Raw genomic sequence first — 9,385 nt, 5'->3', positions numbered from 1 at the left:
GCTATCCTGCTCATCTTCTGGAAAAGTACATTTCTCTTATTCCACAGATGAAAAAGCTCCAGCTCCAAAAAGGTTAAATAATAAGCGGGTGGTCCTGGGCTGGTCTGTCACTGTAAAGTCTGTGCCAGAGTAGCTGGTCAGAAACAAATGAAGCAGTCATCAAGAAGGCAAAGGGCATGCAACCATTCCGTTGCATCGGTCTCTGAAATCTTCAAAGCGCCAGTCTTTCACCTTTTTTGTTTACCCCAGTCCTCTAACTTTCAAGTTCACTTTTCTCACTAGATATTTCCTTTGCATTCACTTGCTTCAAACTGGGAACCATAAGGACTTTGATAAATGAAACGACTGGTATATTTTGTTTGTCTGTTTGTTTGTTTGGTGGTGGTGTTAGGCTGATTGGCTCTTCAGTGTCCTCTGAGGAAACATGTCTACTTTGACGTACACCAGTATCTCACACAGTGACAGCTCTTCAAGACAAAGGAGACCCACACCTTACCTAAGTAGCACAAAGGGTCAGAGCATTACCTCTCACCAGAGGACATGCAGGATGCAGTCTGAAGAGGCAGCTCTGGTCCTCCCTCCTGCCTGATAATGAACTTCTGAAAATGAATCAAGAACTGTTCTCATGGCTTCCCCACAGCTCTGATCTGGGAGAAAGCCCAGGGAACGTGCACAAAGTAAAAGATATAAGGCTCCTCTGGCTAGGGCTGGAATCCCTCAGCTTTCTCAGGAAGTACAGGGTATGCAGTTGCTAATGACTTCCTGCCTTGGACGGCTTGGTCAGACTTGTTTTAGACTTCTGGAACTCAGACAAGGTGTCTGGCTATTTGCTTTGGAAGGCTCAGGTGGGTTTCACTACCGTTCCCTTTGCTGACCACAAGGGTTTCAATAATTTATGTCTTGGACAGGAACAGCACTTCAGGGCAAATTAGTGTAAGAGGGATTTATGAACCCACAGCAAAGCACATTTTTAGAGATAACACTAGAGAGCCTTTGCATGAACAGATACAAACTAGATTCTGATATGGCTCAGCATTGTGTAGAATCATCAAAGAAATAACGCCCTTTCTTCTTTCCCCACCTCTTCTATCCCAACATCTCCCAATTTGGTTGTTGACCTCCGAGCTACACTGAAGATTGGGGGGTGTCATTCATTCTTTATTTCATTGATTCTTTCGCTAGCTCATTTAGAATTTCTGCTTATCAAAGGGATGTGTGGATACCTGTGTTTATAGCAGCATGAGCCACCATGGATGAAAAGTGAGAAACGGTCAATCTGTTCAACGGACAAACGATAATCAAAGTGTGGTGTTTGTACAACTTGTACAAAGAGTATTATTAGTACCAGCCTTAATTAGGAGAGAAATTCTGATGCACATAGCAAAGAATGGATCTCAGAGACAGAAAGGGAAGGGGCATAAGCCAGTTATAAAAAGACAAGCAGTGTGACTTCCCATAGGTGATGTACCGAGAATAGAAAGATACATAGAAATAAAAAGGTAAACTGTTGGCTGCCCAGGACCAGATGAGAAGGAGATGGGACATTGCTGATTAACAGATAAAGACTTCCAGCATACAACAGGAGAGATCCCAGGAGACATTCTGTGGTGGCGGCCATCCCAAAATACAAGTGCACTTGATAGCATCTGGTGGTTCGCTTACACACTTTTACACAGTAGATTTCACAATACATGTAGTTTACCTCACCTAAGAATGGCTTTGTAGTTATTCTCATCCAATTTCAATCACGGGTTTTTAGAGCTGAAGTTTCAACATCCGATCCAATGTATTTAACAGACTACCAATGTAAACATATTTTGGTTATGAAAACAGTAGCTGATTCTGTTTGTGTGTGCCTGATGTTCCATCCAGCACTGAAGATGCAGCTTTGAAAGGGATTCGAAGAACATACAAGAGCAACCACAGGGATCCAGGTGGATTCTTTATTTTTGTCATTTGCTTTAGCTACTATGTGCCGGTCTCTCAGCTGCATGTTGCTGCTCTGGTGAATAATAAACAGAGGTGAGGCAAAGCCTCATAGGACTGCCAGTGCAGCAGGGGAAACAGGAAGTGAGAGGTTGTCTAACTTCTCTCCATCGGCATCCATAGGTTCTCCATGTTCTCATATCCAAGGCTCTATCTATCAAGATGGCCTTCTCTGGTCTGCCAGTGATAACCAGATACATAGGAAGGTCTGCAGTGCCTCCCACATTTGTATTGTACCAGTTACATATCTTGTCTTGAAGTAACGTACCAAACAAGCATTTTCTAAAATGCAATTTTCCCCCACAGACGGAATGTAAGACGATCTTACCCAAAACACGGAGAAAAAAAGTTAATAGTTGTAATTCATTTTACTGACCATTAAGGAAGATGCTGAAAGAGAACATTAAGGCTGTGGTTTCATAGATTCTTTATTTCAACCGAGGTTGTATTCAGAAGGGTTTCTGATTAAAGAGAATTACAAAGGTAGTAATTTTAAAATATGGCAAAACTGAGGAAGAGACTGGCTTTTGTAAATATAGCCATGAGTCCATTGGCAGGCATGACTGCCAGCAAGAGCATTCTGGGAAAGCTCAAAGCTTCTAGATCCACCCCTCCCCACCATAAGCATAGTCTGCTGAATTGTCTCTTCCCTTTCCAGCTTCCCAGGACAGGGCCCTACAGAGCAAAGGCAGAATCTCTGTATTGTTCAGTCTCAAATATGTTAAACTCCATCCGTTAAAGATGGCAGTCCACACAGATTGAGTGTTAAGCATCTTTAGAACATGGGTTCTCAGAATGCTGAGTCCGGACCTTACAAGTTGATGTCTCAGAGGAAAGATAAAAAGAGAAACCCACTTCCAGTCCTGACCTGTCCTATTTATTCTCTAACACATCTAGTGCAAAGTCTAGGACCAAGCACTAGAATAAGTGTTGAGTTTTATTCCATTTTTCCATCTATGCTATTTTAATACATGCAACAAAACCCACTTGCTATTTGATTTTTATTTTTGGACTTGAGGGTTTTTTTCCCTCTACCTTAGAAAAACATTATTTAGTAAAAGGTCATAAATGTTAAAGTAGGATTTAAGAGACTTCACTCAGGCATCTGACATTTGGAATACTCCTAACTGAGAACTTTCCCACCAGGGACCCTAAACCCATCAGTGGACCTCAAATCCCATGATTTCAAGCTGGATGTGGTATTAGCCTTTTGCTTATGTGCCAGCATCCCTTAGGAGTGAGCAAACGAGCCAAAACTCTTGATTGAAAGGGACAGAAATAACGGAGCTAGAAGAGGTAAAGGAGACAGATGTCCACCCATGGAACCCAGATGCTTCACCAGTGCAAAGATGCCAGTACTCAGGTCAACAAGATGGCTCAGTAGAAAAGGGGTCTGACTCTGGGACACACATGGTAGAAGAAGGGAACCAACTTCCACAGGGTTTGCTCTGACACCCACATGGGCACTATGGCACACACACACACACACACACACACACACACACACACACACACACCACATGCATACACACACACAAAAGAAAATGGTTTCTATTTGATTTGTTATTTTGTTTTGTTTACTAATTTAAAGATAATATATTCATGGAAGTGCATTGTATGCTGATGTGTCTTCTCCTATCTTTCGTACTGTTGTTATTATTGTTGTTGATTGCTTGGATTGGACTCATTTTCTCTTACAATCTTCCCAATGGCAAGGAAGATGTTCCTTACTGACGCAAGTATCCATGAAGCCATGTGAGCTTCATGCAATAAGAATTCTCTGATTTCAAATTTTTGTTTGTTTCACAAGCCTATCCCATGGCCAGGTCATGAAGAGCGTGAACATAGCATCCCTGTCAGAATTGCATGCTTATAAATTCCTGGAAAAGCAATATTGACACCAGAAATTGATATCCACTGCAGGATTCAGCCCTACCTGCTGCTCTTTGTGCCCAACCAGCCATATGCTGTATATTACCCAACCCTCAGGGCAATAGCCTATTAGACTAGATTTGGGCTTCTAAGTCAAGTACTGGCCAACTAAACAATGTCTCTTAGCTGGAAAAGTAGCTGAGAACCAGACATTTCAAAACTGGACTTTGAAGATGGAAACTGAAGAATTGAGCCATGTCATTGAGACAGTTGAACTAATAACCATAAAACAGAAGACAGGACACACATCATGGGCAATGTGTGGTGACGAATATGAGGAAACCAGTCTGCAGAAATCAGTGTGGAGCAGGAGGAACAATACTTCTGAGGTACATCACCTCTGGAAGACAGACTCATGAAGGGCTTAACTCAGTTTCCCAGTTCCAGTAAATCCTCAGGGCCTAGAAATGTGTAGACAACCTAGCACTGTGTGGCTCACCCATGAGATGCTTCCACTCAGACTGTTACATGTCTGCTTTGTGGCAACTCCTCTGAAGGGCTGCCTTTCCCATTTTCTATATTACAGACTAAGGCCCACAGGACCTACTTGATATCGTCAATGTGACTTACAAAAAAAAAAAAAAAATGAAATAAAACTCAACACTTACTCTTGTGCTTGGTCAGAGACTTTGCATTAGATGTTTTGGAGAATAAATAGGACAGGTCAGGACTGGAAGTGGGTTTCTCTTTTTATCTCTTCTCTGAGACATCAACTTGTAAGGTCCAGACTCAGTACAAACTGTAAAGTCTCTAAGTTATGAGTGTTTTGCCTTCTTTCTTGTGTGCGTGTGTGTTTATGCATACATATAGATGAATGTGTGTGTGTGTGTGTGTGTGTGTGTGCACTCATTGGTGTAAGTATGGGTGCACACACACTGCCTTGCATATGCAGAAGCCAGAGGACAAGTTATCTTGAGCGCTTGAATAGTGCCATCATCTTGCAGGAGACCCAGATGTGAAAAGTGCCCTCTGAACACCTTAGTGTGATTTGCAGAAGCCACAGGGGAAAGAGGCTATTGAGAGGAGGAGTCCGTGCCATCAAGTGTGATCAGTGAGAGATCTTTGCCATCCACTGTCTGCTGGTCTGCCCTCTAGGACTCAGCACTGGTTTTACTTGTCTTTAGCTTGCAGAGGACAGACTGGGAAACTCTGATGCCTTTTACACTCTCCTGAGCCAGTCCTTTCTAACGAATTATGTAACACACATTCATACTTGTGCATGTGCCATATAAGTTCTGTTTCTTAAAGAGCTCTAAAACAATAGTATATCAGCAAAGGGAGACTGAGAATTTAGAGAAAGAAGAATGACTAGACACCCAAGTGTAGTGAGATAAAAGGGACTTTATATAGTCTGGCTGGCTGATTGGTTGGTTGACTGGTTGGCTGTCTATCTCTCTGTCTGTCTGTCTGACTGGATGAATGGCTATTTGGCTGGCTGTCTGGCTGTCAGGCTGTCTGGCTGGTTGGTTGTTTGTTTGTTTGGTTGGTTGGTTGGTTGGTTGGTTGGTTGGTTGGTTGGTGAGTGGGTTTGTTGTTGGTTGGTTGGTTCATTGGTTGGTGGGTGGGTGAGTGGGTTGGTGAGTTGGTTGGTTGGTTGGTTGGTTGACTGGTTGACTGGCTGATTGGCTGGTTGACTGGCTGATTGGTTGGTTGACTGGCTGATTGGTCGATTGAAGGGAGTTGTTGTCCCTCTTCCAGGTCATTTTCTTAACTTGCTCAAATTACATATTATCAGCCAAAAATATCAAAAGAATTTTTCTTTTGTACTTATGTATCCAAACTAGCTCAGGGCCAGAATGAAGACAATCAGTTGTGATATGAAGATCACAAAGGAGTCAGAACCAGATGTGATGAACCAAAGATCCCTATCCTGGGCTGCAGAGCTTTTCTGTTTAGGTAAACTTGCCCTGATGAATTTATACTAAGCTAATATTTTATAGACTTGAGATTTTGTTTTGTTAAGAGAGGTCTCACAATATAGTTCAGACTAGACTTGAACTCATTATATAGAAAAGGTTAGCCTCCAATAACTCATGGTCCTCCTGCCTCTGCTGGCAGAAAGGCTGTATCCCAGCACACGGAAAAATACTGAAGAGCCACAGGCAAGTGCTCCATCTTGTCAGCACTTTATTTTGCAAGCTTCTCAGTGTACACTCACATACACCTTAAATAATAAATACTGCAAATGTGCTGAGATTATTTTTTAAATATCCCCTTCCATTCTCTTTTCCTCCACGACCCTCCCTTCCTGCTCTGCTCTCAACAATTCCAGGATTTAGGCAGTATGTTTGCAGCCCTAAGGGAAATGAGACCAAAGCAAAAAAGTCAGAGAACAAAGACACAAAGCCACGGCTTATGAGTTTCTAAATAGGCTGCTGAAACTCAGGCCAGAGATAATAGTTTTGAAAGGATTTCTGAGCCCCTGAAGCTGGGCTTCTGCATATCAAAAAGCCACAACAAACCCTCCACCCTAAGCTGGAAAAAATAGCTCCCCTCTTCCTTCTCAACAACATATGGATGCAATGGGCTACGTGGACAAGATGGGAAGTAACAGAGTCACAGTAGGGTAGGAATGCCTCTGTTAGGACTAGAAGACTGACAACAGAGTTCTGGCCTGAGAGGAATTCTCTGAGATTCTCAGTCTTGACTGTGGACATTTCAGCTACATCTTTGTTTATGGTACAAGGCTACCCTGAGTTCTGCAGAGTGGTCAGCAGCATCCCCAAATCTTATCCTTAAAACCCCAAGAATAACTCCCAAATGTGACAGTCACATAATCTCTGGGAATGAAGACACAAAAGTCACTCATAATTGAAAGTTGATGAAATAAAAATATAGATAGATAGATAGATAGATAGATAGATAGATAGATAGATAGGCAGACAGATGATTGACTGATCGGTAGATGATAGGCAGACAGACAGGTAGATAGATGATGGGTAATAATAGATAGTCATATATTACCCACATTAATAAAAAGCTATATATAACTTTATAGAACACTTCAGAAATATAGAACATTATTCCTCAAATATAAAATTACTCATACTTTCTTCACTTACATGTAATCACTACTGTTTACCCACTCCCTGTGTTTTCTATATATGTATACATTTTATTTCTATGTAATCAAAACCCAAAATCACACAAGTAAATACTGACACACATGCTGGATGAGGTGGTGCCCACCTTTAATCCCAGGGCTCAGAAGGCAGAGGCAGGTAGATCTCTCTGAGTTTAAGTCTAGCCTGGTCTACATAGTGCTATCTAGTGAGTTCATTGACAGTCAGAGATGAGTAGAGACCCTGTCTCAAAAAAGTGTGTGTGTGTGTGTGTGTGTGTGTGTGTGTGCAATCTATACTTTTTAAGTTTATTAAAAAGTTTACTGATATAAAGGATGCCTAACAAACAACTTACAAATAAAAGAATATGCTTAGCAACTTGTCATGATTTTTCATAGAGGTATAATAATACCTCTCAGTATGGCCCAGCATCTAATGAATAAAGCCTCTATTATTGGATGTCCGGTCTTTACAATAGTTCACCATCCTTGGTGGTTTTATAATCATCTTCCCACATTGTTTTGATAGTTTTCCTGGGATAAATTCCCAAGGAAGGTCCTTAACAAAGAAAATGTAAATGTTGAAGTTTGAGTGTAGAGCATTTCTTTCCTCGGTAATTGAAGGCACACTTGTCTGGTCTAGAGTCTAACTTTCCACAGCACTCCTGACCTGGCCAAGCCTGCAGGGCAGCTGCCAATGCACTCATTTTACTGATGCAAACATTACCAATTAATAGGACTTGCATGACTTCCTGAGGGTAATATTGTTGGTTAGTGAGACTAGAATCCATCCAATGCCAGTAACACTGATTAGAACTTTATACGACTTATGATTGACTAAGAGATAAACCTCATGTACATCTGTGTGAGGAAGATTCTAGACTGGGTTAATTGAAGACAAACCATTTTAACCGTGAGCAGCACCATCCCATGAGCTGGGTTCTCAAAATAAGAGGGAGAAAGTGACCAAAGTATCAATGTTTCATCTCTCCCTGCTTCCTGGCTGCAGGTGCCATGTGACCAGCCACCTAACACTCCTGTTGCCCTGCCACCCAACCATGAAGGACTGTGAGTCAAAATAAATCCTTTTGTCAACCATTATGTCATGGTGATGAGCAAAGTAGCTGATGTGCTTGTCCTTGCCCGGGCTTCCTGTTATCAGTGCTCATGTTGGCAACATGAGCATGCGCCAAACTGAAACCAATCCAGAGAAACAAACATAGCACATCCCTTACTCACAAGTGGGATGCAAGGAAAAATCTTGTCCATGAATCCTGTCTCTTGTATGAATTTCAATTTTCCAAAGCACAGTTCAGTTACAAACCTTGAATGGTACGTCTCCCACCTCCACCTGCAGACTGCACAGCCAATGGAGAATCCCGATGCCACGTTGGAGGGTAAATATTTAAAGACACTAACTCCAACATCTGCATCTTTCTTATCCCCGAAGCCAAATTAAGTTGGCACAGTCTGTTTTTACTTCCACTTCCACTCTAACACAGATTTATTACCAATTAATTGCTTATTGAGGGAAAACAAACCCATCATAAGTCTCAGATAATGCCATCTAAGTGTTTGGTATGATTTCAAGTCTGAGCAGTCAGAACACAGAGTGCCTCCCGTGTTCATTACCCCATAATTCTGCATTCTTTTTCATATTTTGATTCGCCAAAAAGTAAAAAATGCTACCCACTGTTTAGACATTATTTTTGGATCTAATGAGATTAAATAAATTCTGAGAATGGGAGAAAGAGTAGAGCTTAATGACATTTTAGGTGATTTGTACCAATATTCCTTCTACCCTGAGCATAATTTTAAGCCAAAGCAAACTTCTACAGAACTATTGAAGACTAATGAATGTCTTAATAACATGCAGAGGAAAAATGCAATGAGTTGATTGGATACTGAAACATGCTAGACTTCTGAAATACAGTTAGGAAAACAACTCAATTGTGCTCAGAGACAGAAGTCTCTTTTACCCTATGTAAGATGATTTACCCTATCATCCTAGAGACACACTGGGCTGCACACTAACAAGAATATTAGTTGGTAACATGGGGTGAGGAGGTTGACTTTACTTGTGCTTTTATGCTATCTCATATTATCTTATTTATCTTGGTTTTATATTTTTAAAACAGTGCCTCAAGTAACCCAGGCTAGCCTTGAACTTTTATATAGCCAGGATTGGCCTTGAACTCCAGACCCTCCAACCTCCACGTTCTAAGTGCTGGGTTGGCAGGCCATGTCTGGTCAAGGAGCTTAAATTTTAAAGCTCTGCATAAACTTTGAACCAATTTCTTTCTATTCTAATGATAACTAGAGAATGACACAGCAGACTATAATGTGACTTTCTACATCATAGACTCCAGCTGAGGTCAGTCCTTCCCTCCAGTTAAATACATTTTT

The sequence above is a fragment of the Micromys minutus genome (assembly GCF_963924665.1).
Source record: "Micromys minutus genome assembly, chromosome: 3".
Lineage (NCBI taxonomy): Eukaryota > Metazoa > Chordata > Mammalia > Rodentia > Muridae > Micromys > Micromys minutus.
This window is presented reverse-complemented; position numbering follows the sequence as displayed.